The 18085-nt window shown below is 31.2% G+C and overlaps 1 long non-coding RNA gene across 1 annotated transcript; it reads left to right on the plus strand.

The window, feature by feature from the left end:
* The first annotated feature begins 305 nt into the window (after window positions 1-305).
* Window positions 306-3310, plus strand: LOC141658723 (uncharacterized). Its single transcript, XR_012549374.1, has 3 exons — window positions 306-383; window positions 2639-2808; window positions 2941-3310. It is a non-coding gene; the product is annotated as an uncharacterized LOC141658723 (long non-coding RNA).
* Window positions 3311-18085: the final 14775 nt, after the last annotated feature.

The following is an 18085-nucleotide window of genomic DNA, read 5'->3' on the forward strand; positions in this document are numbered from 1 at the left end:
AGTTTGACCAACTAATACTGAAACTGAAACTAAGCAAAGAAAAGCGACATTCTCTAAAGGATGATGCTACATGTCGTGCTCAATTGCTCACGGTGGTTATATTATTATGTTAAAGGGTATATATCAAACATAGTTGCTTGACAAACACATTGGTTGATAAACTCATAACTTACTGTGGTGGATTGCTTCTTTAGACCTGTCGAATTTTTGAGAAAGCCAGCTTTAAACCGAGTCTTATTTTAATGCGATTGCAGTTGTTTCTTTACCGATAGGTTCATACATTTGATATTTTTAAAATGTGATTGCAGTTGCTAAGGATAACGGAGATCGAGCAAGTAAGGGCATCACTGTGGATTGTTTCGAAAACCAGAACTCCTTCCACTGTATGTTATCTCTGTTTTCTGTTTAATTTGACGATTTAGTGGAATTGTGAGTTTTATTGGTTCTTGTTTTCAGGAATTTAGACCTGCTTTTGAATTGTTAGTTCAATGTTTGATTTTTAAGATTGTATTTTTTGGGGTTTTCTTTTGTAGTTATAACATGATAAACTAAGCATCAAATATAGTCTCTCCGTTTCTTAGGGAGTGCCCCATTTGGTTAAATAGTCCTCGTAAATCTTGGAAAGTGGGGTAATTCCAAAGAAACTTAGGTAGTATAGTTCAAGTTATGAATGTTTTGGATTGAATGGTGTGAGGTGCTGCGTTTTATGTCTGTGATTTGATAGTCACGATGATTGATAACAATTCTCATTTGTGATTCTTTTTCTTGTTTAAGTTGAGTTTTCCTTTCCTTACTTCAGATTGCGGTTATTGATCTCAAAACAACACATGTTTGAAGATAGGGTTTGAGTCTACCTTTTAGTAGTTCAATATTTTTATGGGTCATAGTTTCATAGGTAGATTAATCATATTGGGAGTAGATGTAAATGAAAATAATGAGTTTTATTTGAGGTTCTCATTTCTTGACACATTTTGCTTTTCCATGTTACCTTTAGGCCAATATCTAAGTTTTGATGTGTCCACTCCTTTTCCATTGTCCTATTCCCTCTGTTCATTACTCATTTGCGTCCATTCCTTTTTCACCATCCCATTCTCATTTCATTTTAGGCACGTACTTCCCATCTGTCTCATTCACTTACAAGCATAAAATAATTAGTGGATTTTATGTAGTAAGATGATTAATGTGGGGTTGTCTCGGAGGATGTATATATGGAAAAGTGAGGGATAAGTGAGAGATATTAAGTGTGATATTGTTTATATTGTGGGGGTGTTGTATATGATGTCGGGAAGGTTTAGTTGCGGATTGAGTTAATTTTAAGCTAATTGTATGGTTATTGGTATTAGCAATTTAATTAATCTAATGATATTCAACTTTGTCTTATTCAACTTACATTCTAATCATCCACCTAACCCAGGTGATAGGCTACATTCTTTTTTTGGTGGCTGATTTAGGTACTTTGAGATCTATTAACGACTTTCTCGTTTTAAGAGTTTCTAACCTTCATGTTTCGATTAATTGTTTACTATGAGTTGCCCTTTTAGCTAGATCTGTATTAATTTTGCGTTATCTCTCCATATAATTATACATTATCCGTTTTTGTTGTGGGAATTAATGTGGACATTTTCGAAGAAAAATTGGACTAGCAGCGTCTCAGGAAGCCATGCAGCTTACTTCCTAATATTCACTAAATCACTGGTTTGTCAAGTGTTGTTTGAATTATGTTTTTTGACGGGGCTATTCGAGAGTGGCTGAGAGGGAGAGAGATATGGTTGGTTATGCACTAACCTATTCTAAAATCGCATGTTACTTAGCCAACTACTCATATAAGTGAATTTGTTAATAATTACCTTAATCGCGGTATTAATGCGGTCTTACAATGATGTTTATGTAAATTTGACTTGAGTATTTGTGGAATTACAAGTGCATTTTGTCGTAAATCTCATCTGTGAGGATTCGATCTCAATGTTTCTTCTTTTCGAGTCTCAATGATGAAAATTATTCGATTGGTTGGCTTTGGATGTGCTTATAGCAGTTTCAAACTGTTATGTATATAGTCAGAAATCAGGAATTAGGGCTTGGGTATTAATAGCCAAAGGCTGCATTATAATCATCTATTTAAAAAAAAAATATGTTGCATGGTCTGATTACTCATTAGCTTGTGGCCACTCACATGTTTTAAGGTAGCTTAAGCTGAGTAGTAAGGCAGTTTATGTTATCGTGGAACCATGACATGATGACTGCAGTTTAGGGTAGATACAAAAGCCTTTCATATAAATTGTCAGTTTTTTCTTTGCAAAATTACCAATATATCATTCCTCCATGTAATATCTTTATTACGTTATGAACTACAGATCTTCCCATGTTATATGTAAATGTAGTCTGTTAATTTTCATCTGGCGATTATACCTAGGGAAGGGAAGAGTGCTTGTGCTTGATTTTGCACCATTTGAGAGGGAAAGGGGAAGAGGGAAGGAGGGGAAAAGGGACTCTGGTGTTCAAATTTATTTGTGCAAATTGATAGGGAAATAAGCATAGGGAAAGGGGGAGAGAGAGGAAGAGGGGGGAACGACGAGTTCGATGCAAAATATGGTGTTACTCAGCGTTACTACTATATTGATTGTTATTTATTCTTGCGTAGGATGACGAGTTTGATGTTGAGATAGGCATACAACAAAGGCTGACAAGTTGACAACCAACAAATTGATGGAAGCTACAACTTGTGCCCTTCCGGCCAAGGAGTTCGTGGGAGGAAATGGTATGTCTACAGCGGTCCTAAGGATGCCGGACTTCCAGGGCAAGGTGGCTGTTGTAAGTTTCCCTTCACATGTGCTTTTTTTTTGGATGAGTTTTACTGTGGTAGGAACTGTCGTCAAAATCCGTCTCATGCTATTTTAGAGTAAGATAAACCTATTTGACTATAAATGTTTTCAAATTGCACAGGGCATCATAAGAGACGTTATTCAAGCTAGATCCAGTAAATCAGCCCTAAACAATTGGCACAGAGTATACAATGACCTACATGTTATTTGAAAGCTATTAGAGCTGTCGTTTGCGTCTAAGTAAATAAGAAACTACTCAAGGCATTGGTTGTAAAGTTTTTCCAGTATTCATTGTAGTAACAACCTACTATGAATACTTTGCATTACTGAATTTCTCTAATTTTGAATACGTGCAAGCTAAGTTGTACTGTGATAATTGTTTTCCGTGTACGTATATGTCCAACTGATGGACTGTTTGTTTACAATACTATTAATTCCTTTGTTTGCATATTGTACGTGGTATAGTGCTTATAATCTTCTATATCATAGGAGACGTAAATCGCAATGTTCACTGACATTTGCAGCACACATTTCCCCCGCAGCATAACTCTTGGTTTCATATACGCAAATAGCATGAATTGGGGCACCGCGCCCGGTAGGGCGCGGAGCAACAACTAGTATTTGTAAAAGTGAAAAGTGATTATGAATAGGTCTATCCTAGTATTTATAGTAGAAGGCAAGACAACTTAGGAAGTTGATAGGAAACTTTCCTAATTATAATATGTGTATTATCATTACTATTAACTAATTAACTATTGTGTACTATATACACGGTTTACACGAGTCTAATTTGCCATCCCAACTCATATACTAATTATTATGTATTTCCTTCTCACAACACAATCTGTATTTAGTAAATATAATAAAACGTATTTTGAAATATAATTTATAAATCACATCCGTTGACTAACTATTAACCCTGCCTTAAAATACGAGGTATTACAATAGCGGCTAAACAACTGCATACTATAACATGGAATTCCAAGGGATTTCCTACTAGTCCAAATGGTAGCACGTTGTCGACTCGGATTAGAGTTACAACAAGACAGTTTGCGCCTATCGGTTTAGAGGATTTCAGGAAATTGAATCTTATTTGGAGGAAGTTAGTCTTATATCGTATAAGGGTATGACAATTGTTTTAGCTAAGCAGTAATTTTTATTTTGGAGTTAAAATTTTTCTTTGATCGTGTAAGAAATTGAATCCTATTTAATTTTAATATTCCAAATGCTTGTGCGTGGTCGTATTTTCTTTTTTCGATATTTTCGAATGCTATGATAAATCAATCAGTCAATATATATACTTAAAAGAGGAACTTTTGGAGCGATTTCATTGGCTAATGTTTTTGTTTAATTTCGAGCGGATGGAAAGATGGAAGTGGAGTAATTTCTAAAGGATGCTGAAGCTCAAACGACAAGATGTCGAACATCAGATGGGCACCTCTAATATAGTTGTGGATAGTGACTCCATCAACAGAGTAATTTAACTCCATCAACGTATGGAAAGATGTATGGTATAGTGGAGTAATTTGATCATTGTTCTTAGAAGGGCTTAGACAGAGTAATATTAATAGCATTATATGCATTATACTTATGTGCTTTTCTTTTATTTAGCATTGCCAATCTAACATGCAATGGATTTGTTTGGTTTTTAAAGGCGTATTACCAATTTTAATATAGGAATACGAAATTTGACACATTTAAAGGATTATGTAATGTTTGATTATTACACGTTTGGATGGTAATAGTTCACATAGGGAAGGATAATTTGCTTAAAGGTATGCTGCAGAAAGTTATGAGTGCCCTAGGCAAGAGGTTTGTATAGTGAGTTGTATAAGCGTCTGCTTAAACTTTCTCGCACAATTATCCCACCAATAATAAATAATAAAAGAATTACTTAAAACACATATTCCCACTAACTTAATGAGAGACCATGACTCGAGTCGCAAGTATGAAGTATTTGTTATGAAATATCGTTATATGTGTAATTTAAAAGATGAACCACATACGATAAAGATAACTAAACTACTAATTAAATTGAGGAGACACTCAGTTACAAACACTTAGTATATAGGAATAAATTGACAATTATCAAATGTTTTGTAATAGCCCATATTTGTGACAAATTTATTTATGGTTTGGGGAAATACGCAGCTATATTGGTAGGAGGTGGTCTCAAGATAAGCAACTTCTAGGTATTTCTAATTGTGTCAAAGAGTAAGGCTTTTTTTTATTAACAAATAGATCATTTCATTAATAAAGAGTCCTACGACATATAAAAAATATGTCAGATTTGATGAGATAATGAGAATAAATCTATAAAAATTATTTTTTATAATTAATTTAATTAAATCTATATATTTTTTTATAAGTAAAAAATTGCGAGGAGCCAAAATAAAAGTTATCCTACTCTTCTAAAAAATATTATAATAGTCTTACACAATCAGAATAAGGAAAATAGATAGGAATTTTAAATATTCAATTTGTGTTATAATTTGATCTCTATTATCCCTCTACCGCTTTAACTAATTTTACGAGTATTTTACTACTACTTTCTCAAGTGATAAATCTACAAGAGTTGCAAGTTTATATAATGTGACTTGCTTAACTAAAGTTGCTATGAAAACTTCATAAAAGAGGAATTTTTGGAGCGATTTCATTGGGTAATGTTTTGTTTAATTTCGAGCGTTATTAGTGGCTACTTCTTTTGTTTAAAAAATAAGAGTATTCTTTTAATTTATTAATTGAGAATTATTATTGTGTATTTTAGTAGGAGGTAAATATTTCTTATTGACTACAACTATAAATATAAATAATACGGAGTAATTAAGGTAGGTATACGGTTAATTGACGAATTCTTCTTTTTTCTTCGAAACAGATGACTGCGCTATACTACACATAATTCATACACTTTAACAAAAACCAAAGTAAGTGATTCCTTTTTCTTGTGAAGATTTATGTGAATTTCATTGATTTCTCCAATTTGAACAAAATATTATGATGATATAAATACTCTGTATATGTTTGTTTGAGCAACTAATAGTCTGATTCATCCATGTATTCATTAGGATTAGTATAATACTTACACTTCCGAAAAGGGATTAGTAATTTAATATAAAAACTTCAGGTAAATACTTAGGCATTCACATGATTATTTATATCATCATAATATTGCGATTATAGGTTTTCAGAAAATAGTTACAAATTATAAGGAGTACATAAAGGCGGTAGAAATCAATGGAAGGTAGAGCAATGAAGCGTTACACAGGCTACACACATCGTATTCGACAATTAAATTGAGATAAGGCGGGGTTGTGGGGAGGATGCGGATGGAAAAATGTTAGTGGAGTAATTTCTAAAGGCTGCTGAAGCTCAAACGACAAGATGTCGAACATCAGATGGGCACCTCTAATATAGTTGTGGATAGTGACTCCATCAACAGAGTAATTTAACTCCATCAACGTATGGAAAGATGTATGGTATAGTGGAGTAATTTGATCATTGTTCTTAGAAGGGCTTAGACAGAGTAATATTAATAGCATTATATGCATTATACTTATGTGCTTTTCTTTTATTTAGCATTGCCAATCTAACATGCAATGGATTTGTTTGGTTTTTAAAGGCGTATTAAACAATTTTAATATAGGAATATGAAATTTGACACATTTAAAGGATTATGTAATGTTTGATTGTTACACGTTTGGATAGTAATAGTTCACATAGGGACGGATAATTTGCTTAAAGGTATCTTTGCCGCAGAAAGTTATGAGTGCCCTAGGCAAGAGGTTTATATAGTGAGTTGTATAGCGTGCCCGCTTAAACTTTCTCGCACAATTATCCCACCAATAATAAATAATAAAAGAATTACTTAAAACACATATTCCCACTAACTTAATGAGAGACCATGACTCGAGTCGCAAGTATGAAGTATTTGTTATGAAATATCGTTATATGTGTAATTTAAAAGATGAACCACATACTATAAAGATAACTAAACTACTAATTAAATTGAGGAGACACTCATTTAAAAACACTTAGTATATAGGAATAAATTGACAATTATCAAATGTTTTGTAATAGCCCATATTTGTGACAAATTTATTTATGGTTTGGGGCAATACGCAGCTGTATTGGTAGGAGGTGGTCTCAAGATAAGCAACTTCTAGGTATTTCTAATTGTGGCAAAGAGTAAGGCTTTTTTTTATTAACAAATAGATCATTTCATTAATAAAGAGTCCTACGACATGTAAAAAATATGTCAGATTTGATGAGATAATGAGAATAAATCTATAAAAATTACTTTTTATAATTAATTTAATTAAATCTATATATTTTTTTATAAGTAAAAAATTGCGAGGAGCCAAAATAAAAGTTATCCTACTCTTCTAAAAAATATTATAATAGTCTTACACAATCAGAATAAGGAAAATAGATAGGAATTTTAACTATTCAATTTGTGTTATAATTTGATCTCTATTATCCCTCTACCGCTTTAACTAATTTTACGAGTATTTTACTACTACTTTCTCAAGTGATAAATCTACAAGAGTTGCAAGTTTATATAATGTGACTTGCTTAACTAAAGTTGCTATGAAAACTTCATAAAAGAGGAACTTTTGGAGCGATTTCATTGGCTAATGTTTTGTTTAATTTCGAGCGATATTAGTGGCTACTTCTTTTGTTTAAAAAATAAGAGTATTCTTTTAATTTATTAATTGAGAATTATTAGTGTGTATTTTAGTAGGAGGTAAATATTTCTTATTGACTACAACTATAAATATAAATAATACGGAGTAATTAAGGTAGGTATACGGTTAATTGACGAATTCTTCTTTTTTCTTCGAAACAGATGACTGCGCTATACTACACATAATTCATACACTTTAACAAAAACCAAAGTATGTGATTCCTTTTTCTTGTGAAGATTTATGTGAATTTCATTGATTTCTCCAATTTGAACAAAATATTATGATGATATAAATACTCTGTATATGTTTGTTTGAGCAACTAATAGTCTGATTCATCCATGTATTCATTAGGATTAGTATAACACTTACACTTCCGAAAAGGGATTAGTAATTTAATATAAAAACTGCAGGTAAATACTTAGGCATTCACATGATTATTTATATCATCATAATATTGCGATTATAGGTTTTCAGAAAATAGTTACAAATTATAAGGAGTACATAAAGGCGGTAGAAATCAATGGAAGGTAGAGCAATGAAGCGTTACACAGGCTACACACATCGTATTCGACAATTAAATTGAGATAAGGCGGGGTTGTGGGGAGGATGCGGATGGAAAGATGTTAGTGGAGTAATTTCTAAAGGCTGCTGAAGCTCAAACGACAAGATGTCGAACATCAGATGGGCACCTCTAATATAGTTGTGGATAGTGACTCCATCAACAGAGTAATTTAACTCCATCAACGTATGGAAAGATGTATGGTATAGTGGAGTAATTTGATCATTGTTCTTAGAAGGGCTTAGACAGAGTAATATTAATAGCATTATATGCATTATACTTATGTGCTTTTCTTTTATTTAACATTGCCAATCTAACATGCAATGGATTTGTTTGGTTTATAGGAATACGAAATTTGACACATTTAAAGGATTATGTAATGTTTGATTGTTACACGTTTGGATAGTAATAGTTCACATAGGGACGGATAATTTGCTTAAAGGTATGCTGCAGAAAGTTATGAGTGCCCTAGGCAAGAGGTTTATATAGTGAGTTGTATAAGCGTCTGCTTAAACTTTCTCGCACAATTATCCCACCAATAATAAATAATAAAAGAATTACTTAAAACACATATTCCCACTAACTTAATGAGAGACCATGACTCGAGTCGCAAGTATGAAGTATTTGTTATGAAATATCGTTATATGTGTAATTTAAAAGATGAACCACATACTATAAAGATAACTAAACTACTAATTAAATTGAGGAGACACTCATTTAAAAACACTTAGTATATAGGAATAAATTGACAATTATCAAATGTTTTGTAATAGCCCATATTTGTGACAAATTTATTTATGGTTTGGGGCAATACGCAGCTATATTGGTAGGAGGTGGTCTCAAGATAAGCAACTTCTAGGTATTTCTAATTGTGTCAAAGAGTAAGGCTTTTTTTTATTAACAAATAGATCATTTCATTAATAAAGAGTCCTACGACATGTAAAAAATATGTCAGATTTGATGAGATAATGAGAATAAATCTATAAAAATTACTTTTTATAATTAATTTAATTAAATCTATATATTTTTTTTATAAGTAAAAAATTGCGAGGAGCCAAAATAAAAGTTATCCTACTCTTCTAAAAAATATTATAATAGTCTTACACAATCAGAATAAGGAAAATAGATAGGAATTTTAACTATTTAATTTGTGTTATAATTTGATCTCTATTATCCCTCTACCGCTTTAACTAATTTTACGAGTATTTTACTACTACTTTCTCAAGTGATAAATCTACAAGAGTTGCAAGTTTATATAATGTGACTTGCTTAACTAAAGTTGCTATGAAAACTTCATAAAAGAGGAACTTTTGGAGCGATTTCATTGGCTAATGTTTTGTTTAATTTCGAGCGATATTAGTGGCTACTTCTTTTGTTTAAAAAATAAGAGTATTCTTTTAATTTATTAATTGAGAATTATTATTGTGTATTTTAGTAGGAGGTAAATATTTCTTATTGACTACAACTATAAATATAAATAATACGGAGTAATTAAGGTAGGTATACGGTTAATTGACGAATTCTTCTTTTTCTTGAAACAGATGATCTAGCTATACTACACATAATTCATACACTTTAACAAAAACCAAAGTAAGTGATTCCTTTTTCTTGTGAAGATTTATGTGAATTTCATTGATTTCTCCAATTTGAACAAAATATTATGATGATATAAATACTCTGTATATGTTTGTTTGAGCAACTAATAGTCTGATTCATCCATGTATTCATTAGGATTAGTATAATACTTACACTTCCGAAAAGGGATTAGTAATTTAATATAAAAACTTCAGGTAAATACTTAGGCATTCACATGATTATTTATATCATCATAATATTGCGATTATAGGTTTTCAGAAAATAGTTACAAATTATAAGGAGTACATAAAGGCGGTAGAAATCAATGGAAGGTAGAGCAATGAAGCGTTACACAGGCTACACACATCGTATTCGACAATTAAATTGAGATAAGGCGGGGTTGTGGTGAGGATGCTGATGGAAAGATGTTAGTGGAGTAATTTCTAAAGGCTGCTGAAGCTCAAACGACAAGATGTCGAACATCAGATGGGCACCTCTAATAAAGTTGTGGATAGTGACTCCATCAACAGAGTAATTTAACTCCATCAACGTATGGAAAGATGTATGGTATAGTGGAGTAATTTGATCATTGTTCTTAGAAGGGCTTAGACAGAGTAATATTAATAGCATTATATGCATTATACTTATGTGCTTTTCTTTTATTTAGCATTGCCAATCTAACATGCAATGGATTTGTTTGGTTTTTAAAGGCGTATTAAACAATTTTAATATAGGAATACGAAATTTGACACATTTAAAGGATTATGTAATGTTTGATTGTTACACGTTTGGATAGTAATAGTTCACATAGGGACGGATAATTTGCTTAAAGGTATGCTGCAGAAAGTTATGAGTGCCCTAGGCAAGAGGTATATATAGTGAGTTGTATAAGCGTCTGCTTAAACTTTCTCGCACAATTATCCCACCAATAATAAATAATAAAAGAATTACTTAAAACACATATTCCCACTAACTTATTGAGAGACCATGACTCGAGTCGCAAGTATGAAGTATTTGTTATGAAATATCGTTATATGTGTAATTTAAAAGATGAACCACATACTATAAAGATAACTAAACTACTAATTAAATTGAGGAGACACTCATTTAAAAACACTTAGTATATAGGAATAAATTGACAATTATCAAATGTTTTGTAATAGCCCATATTTGTGACAAATTTATTTATGGTTTGGGGCAATACGCAACTATATTGGTAGGAGGTGGTCTTAAGATAAGCAACTTCTAGGTATTTCTAATTGTGTCAAAGAGTAAGGCTTTTTTTTATTAACAAATAGATCATTTCATTAATAAAGAGTCCTACGACATGTAAAAAATATGTCAGATTTGATGAGATAATGAGAATAAATCTATAAAAATTACTTTTTATAATTAATTTAATTAAATCTATATATTTTTTTATAAGTAAAAAATTGCGAGGAGCCAAAATAAAAGTTATCCTACTCTTCTAAAAATATTATAATAGTCTTACACAATCGAAATAAGGAAAATAGATAGGAATTTTAACTATTCAATTTGTGTTATAATTTGATCTCTATTATCCCTCTACCGCTTTAACTAATTTTACGAGTATTTTACTACTACTTTCTCAAGTGATAAATCTACAAGAGTTGCAAGTTTATATAATGTGACTTGCTTAACTAAAGTTGCTATGAAAACTTCATAAAAGAGGAACTTTTGGAGCGATTTCATTGGCTAATGTTTTGTTTAATTTCGAGCGATATTAGTGGCTACTTCTTTTGTTTAAAAAATAAGCGTATTCTTTTAATTTATTAATTGAGAATTATTAGTGTGTATTTTAGTAGGAGGTAAATATTTCTTATTGACTACAACTATAAATATAAATAATACGGAGTAATTAAGGTAGGTATACGGTTAATTGACGAATTCTTCCTTTTTCTTCGAAACAGATGACTGCGCTATACTACACATAATTCATACACTTTAACAAAAACCAAAGTAAGTGATTCCTTTTTCTTGTGAAGATTTATGTGAATTTCATTGATTTCTCCGATTTGAACAAAATATTATGATGATATAAATACTCTGTATATGTTTGTTTGAGCAACTAATAGTCTGATTCATCCATGTATTCATTAGGATTAGTATAATACTTACACTTCCGAAAAGGGATTAGTAATTTACTATAAAAACTTCAGGTAAATACTTAGGCATTCACATGATTATTTATATCATCATAATATTGCGATTATAGGTTTTCAGAAAATAGTTACAAATTATAAGGAGTACATAAAGGCGGTAGAAATCAATGGAAGGTAGAGCAATGAAGCGTTACACAGGCTACACACATCGTATTCGACAATTAAATTGAGATAAGGCGGGGTTGTGGGGAGGATGCGGATGGAAAGATGTTAGTGGAGTAATTTCTAAAGGCTGCTGAAGCTCAAACGACAAGATGTCGAACATCAGATGGGCACCTCTAATATAGTTGTGGATAGTGACTCCATCAACAGAGTAATTTAACTCCATCAACGTATGGAAAGATGTATGGTATAGTGGAGTAATTTGATCATTGTTCTTAGAAGGGCTTAGACAGAGTAATATTAATAGCATTATATGCATTATACTTATGTGCTTTTCTTTTATTTAGCATTGCCAATCTAACATGCAATGGATTTGTTTGGTTTTTAAAGGCGTATTAAACAATTTTAATATAGGAATACGAAATTTGAAACATTTATAGGATTATGTAATGTTTGATTGTTACACGTTTGGATAGTAATAGTTCACATAGGGACGGATAATTTGCTTAAAGGTATGCTGCAGAAAGTTATGAGTGCCCTAGGCAAGAGGTTTGTATAGTGAGTTGTATAAGCGTCTGCTTAAACTTTCTCGCACAATTATCCCACCAATAATAAATCATAAAAGAATTACTGAAAACACATATTCCCACTAACTTAATGAGAGACCATGACTCGAGTCGCAAGTATGAAGTATTTGTTATGAAATATCGTTATATGTGTAATTTAAAAGATGAACCACATACTATAAAGATAACTAAACTACTAATTAAATTGAGGAGACACTCAGTTAAAAACACTTAGTATATAGGAATAAATTGACAATTATTAAATGTTTTGTAATAGCCCATATTTGTGACAAATTTATTTATGGTTTGGGGAAATACGCAGCTATATTGGTAGGAGGTGGTCTCAAGATAAACAACTTCTAGGTATTTCTAATTGTGTCAAAGAGTAAGGCTTTTTTTATTAACAAATAGATCATTTCATTAATAAAGAGTCCTACGACATGTAAAAAATATGTCAGATTTGATGAGATAATGAGAATAAATCTATAAAAATTACTTTTTATAATTAATTTAATTAAATCTATATATTTTTTTATAAGTAAAAAATTGCGAGGAGCCAAAATAAAAGTTATCCTACTCTTCTAGAAAATATTATAATAGTCTTACACAATCAGAATAAGGAAAATAGATAGGAATTTTAACTATTCAATTTGTGTTATAATTTGATCTCTATTATCCTTCTACCGCATTAACTAATTTTACGAGTATTTTCCTACTACTTCCTCAAGTGATAAATCTACAAGAGTTGCAAGTTTATATAATGTGACTTGCTTAACTAAAGTTGCTATGAACACTTCATAAAAGAGGAACTTTTGGAGCGATTTCATTGGCTAATGTTTTGTTTAATTTCGAGCGATATTAGTGGCTACTGCTTTTGTTTAAAAAATAAGAGTATTCTTTTAATTTATTAATTGAGAATTATTAGTGTGTATTTTAGTAGGAGGTAAATATTTCTTATTGACTACAACTATAAATATAAATAATACGGAGTAATTAAGGTAGGTATACGGTTAATTGACGAATTCTTCTTTTTTCTTCGAAACAGATGACTGCGCTATACTACACACAATTCATACACTTTAACAAAAACCAAGGTAAGTGATTCCTTTTTCTTGTGAAGATTTATGTGAATTTCATTGATTTCTCCAATTTGAACAAAATATTATGATGATATAAATACTCTGTATATGTTTGTTTGAGCAACTAATAGTCTGATTCATCCATGTATTCATTATGATTAGTATAATACTTACACTTCCGAAAAGGGATTAGTAATTTAATATAAAAACTTCAGGTAAATACTTAGGCATTCACATGATTATTTATATCATCGTAATATTGCGATTATAGGTTTTCAGAAAATAGTTACAAATTATAAGGAGTATATAAAGGCGGTAGAAATCAATGGTAGGTAGAGCAATGAAGCGTTACACAGGCTACACACATCGTATTCGGCAATTAAATTGAGATAAGGCGGGGTTGTGGGGAGGATGCGGATGGAAAGATGTTAGTGGAGTAATTTCTAAAGGCTGCTGAAGCTCAAACGACAAGATGTCGAACATCAGATGGGCACCTCTAATATAGTTGTGGATAGTGACTCCATCAACAGAGTAATTTAACTCCATCAACGTATGGAAAGATGTATGGTATAGTGGAGTAATTTGATCATTGTTCTTTGAAGGGCTTAGACAGAGTAATATTAATAGCATTATATGCATTATACTTATGTGCTTTTCTTTTATTTAGCATTGCCAATCTAACATGCAATGGATTTGTTTGGTTTTTAAAGGCGTATTAAACAATTTTAATATAGGAATACGAAATTTGAAACATTTAAAGGATTATGTAATGTTTGATTGTTACACGTTTGGATAGTAATAGTTCACATAGGGACGGATAATTTGCTTAAAGGTATGCTGCAGAAAGTTATGAGTGCCCTAGGCAAGAGGTTTGTATAGTGAGTTGTATAAGCGTCTGCTTAAAATTTCTCGCACAATTATCCCACCAATAATAAATAATAAAAAAACTACTGAAAACACATATTCCCACTAACTTAATGAGAGACCATGACTCGAGTCGCAAGTATGAAGTATTTGTTATGAAATATCGTTATATGTGTAATTTAAAAAATGAACCACATACTATAAAGATAACTAAACTACTAATTAAATTGAGGAGACACTCAGTTAAAAACACTTAGTATATAGGAATAAATTGACAATTATTAAATGTTTTGTAATAGCCCATATTTGTGACAAATTTATTTATGGTTTGGGGAAATACGCAGCTATATTGGTAGGAGGTGGTCTCAAGATAAACAACTTCTAGGTATTTCTAATTGTGTCAAAGAGTAAGGCTTTTTTTATTAACAAATAGATCATTTCATTAATAAAGAGTCCTACGACATGTAAAAAATATGTCAGATTTGATGAGATAATGAGAATAAATCTATAAAAATTACTTTTTATAATTAATTTAATTAAATCTATATATTTTTTTATAAGTAAAAAATTGCGAGGAGCCAAAATAAAAGTTATCCTACTCTTCTAAAAAATATTATAATAGTCTTACACAATCAGAATAAGGAAAATAGATAGGAATTTTAACTATTCAATTTGTGTTATAATTTGATCTCTATTATCCTTCTACCGCTTTAACTAATTTTACGAGTATTTTCCTACTACTTCCTCAAGTGATAAATCTACAAGAGTTGCAAGTTTATATCATGTGACTTGCTTAACTAAAGTTGCTATGAAAACTTCATAAAAGAGGAACTTTTGGAGCGATTTCATTGGCTAATGTTTTGTTTAATTTCGAGCGATATTAGTGGCTACTGCTTTTGTTTAAAAAATAAGAGTATTCTTGTAATTTATTAATTGAGAATTATTAGTGTGTATTTTAGTAGGAGGTAAATATTTCTTATTGACTACAACTATAAATATAAATAATACGGAGTAATTAAGGTAGGTATACGGTTAATTGACGAATTCTTCTTTTTTCTTCGAAACAGATGACTGCGCTATACTACACACAATTCATACACTTTAACAAAAACCAAGGTAAGTGATTCCTTTTTCTTGTGAAGATTTATGTGAATTTCATTGATTTCTCCAATTTGAACAAAATATTATGATGATATAAATACTCTGTATATGTTTGTTTGAGCAACTAATAGTCTGATTCATCCATGTATTCATTAGGATTAGTATAATACTTACACTTCCGAAAAGGGATTAGTAATTTAATATAAAAACTTCAGGTAAATACTTAGGCATTCACATGATTATTTATATCATCATAATATTGCGATTATAGGTTTTCAGAAAATAGTTACAAATTATAAGGAGTACATAAAGGCGGTAGAAATCAATGGAAGGTAGAGCAATGAAGCGTTACACAGGCTACACACATCGTATTCGGCAATTAAATTGAGATAAGGCGGGGTTGTGGGGAGGATGCGGATGGAAAGATGGTAGTGGAGTAATTTCTAAAGGCTGCTGAAGCTCAAACGACAAGATGTCGAACATCAGATGGGCACCTTTAATATAGTTGTGGATAGTGACTCCATCAACAGAGTAATTTAACTCCATCAACGTATGGAAAGATGTATGGTATAGTGGAGTAATTTGATCATTGTTCTTAGAAGGGCATAGACAGAGTAATATTAATAGCATTATATGCATTATACTTATGTGCTTTTCTTTTATTTAGCATTGCCAATCTAACTTGCAATGGATTTGTTTGGTTTTTAAAGGCGTATGAAACAATTTTAATAACGGAATACGAAATTTGACACATTTAAAGGATTATGTAATGTTTGATTGTTACACGTTTGGATAGTAATAGTTCACATAGGGACGGATAATTTGGTTAAAGGTATGCTGCAGAAAGTTGTGAGTGCACCAGGAAAGACGTTTGTATAGTGAGTTGTATAAGCGTCTGCTTAAACTTTCTCGCACAATTATCTCACCAATAATAAATAATAAAAGAATTACAGAAAACACATATTCCCACTAACTTAATGAGAGACCATGACTCGAGTCGCAAGTATGAAGTATTTGTTATGAAATATCGTTATATGTGTAATTTAAAAGATGAACCACATACTATAAAGATAACTAAACTACTAATTAAATTGAGGAGACACTCAGTTAAAAACACTTAGTATATAGGAATAAATTGACAATTATTCATTGTTTTGTAATAGCCCATATTTGTGACAAATTTATTTATGGTTTGGGGAAATACGCAGCTATATTGATAGGAGGTGGTCTCAAGATAAGCAACTTCTAGGTATTTCTATTTGTTCCAAAGAGTAAGGCTTTTTTTTTATTAACAAATAGATCATTTCATTAATAAAGAGTCTTACGACATGTTGATCGGTCCGTTTCGTGTTCACAATTAAAGGTATGGTCGTTGGGTCACGTCCGAATCAAAACACAATTTATAACTTCACAAACAACTCTACAATTAGTAAAGAGGCAAGTAAAGGTCGGATCCCAAGGGACGGGTATTGAAATGAGATTTCTATTGAAACTAGTGGTGTCTTAGGGGTGTCACAATTTGGGTTGATGTAAAAGGTCACTAACTAAAATAGCAATGGAAATAAACAAGCAAGATGAATTAAAAGAGGTGTAAACAATTGATTAAAAATCACTAGGATGTCATGGGATCATAGGGGAATCATGGGAATTGATCAAACAAACATGTTCTCAAATTATAAGCAAGCAATTATTGTTGTGATGGATTGAGTTGGGTTATATCTTACAATCCTAGGAAAGTTTGGGTCCCGGAGCCGAATCGATTAGATTGTACAACACCTACAAGTCGACTTAATCTTCCCTACTCAACAACATGCATGATCTAATGAGACTCGAGTTGGGTTATGTCTTACAAGTCTCATTGAAAAGATAGGAGATGGTGGTAAATTCAAGGATTCATAGGCTTAGCATTTCATCAAATATAACATGTGCATGAGTTGAGATCAAAACAAGCAAGCAAATAAAACATGAAAGCATATTAATTTAAGCATGAATCATTCCCCATGTTGGTTTCCCCTAATCACCCATTAACCCTAACTAAGAGACTACTCACTCATTATCAAGTTGATCATATATATATATATATATATATATATATATATATATATATATATATATATATATATATATATATATATATATATATATATATATATATATATATATATATATAGGGTCAGGATCCGGTGAGAACCATTAATATAATGAGAACCGTGAGAACTCTTACAAAATCATCATCAAATCTTGTTCCGAAAGTTGTGATGAATCATTACCGTTAGTTTATTTTATTCCAACACATATTTAGTAAGCTAAACAAAAAAAATTTGATTTCATTAACAAAATATAAACTTAATGTACAAATATACAATTAGGTATACTAAAATGGCTATAGATGCATGAAAACGAATACTAGGTGCGTGAAAATTGTTACATGCATGAAAACGATTACTAGGTGCATGAAAATATCAGACTCTAGGTGCACGAAAACGAGTTCTAGGTGCGTGAAAATTGTTAGATACATGAAAAATGAGTACTAGGTGCATGAAAATTAATAA

The sequence above is a fragment of the Silene latifolia genome, chromosome 6 (assembly GCF_048544455.1).
Source record: "Silene latifolia isolate original U9 population chromosome 6, ASM4854445v1, whole genome shotgun sequence".
Taxonomy (NCBI): domain Eukaryota; kingdom Viridiplantae; phylum Streptophyta; class Magnoliopsida; order Caryophyllales; family Caryophyllaceae; genus Silene; species Silene latifolia.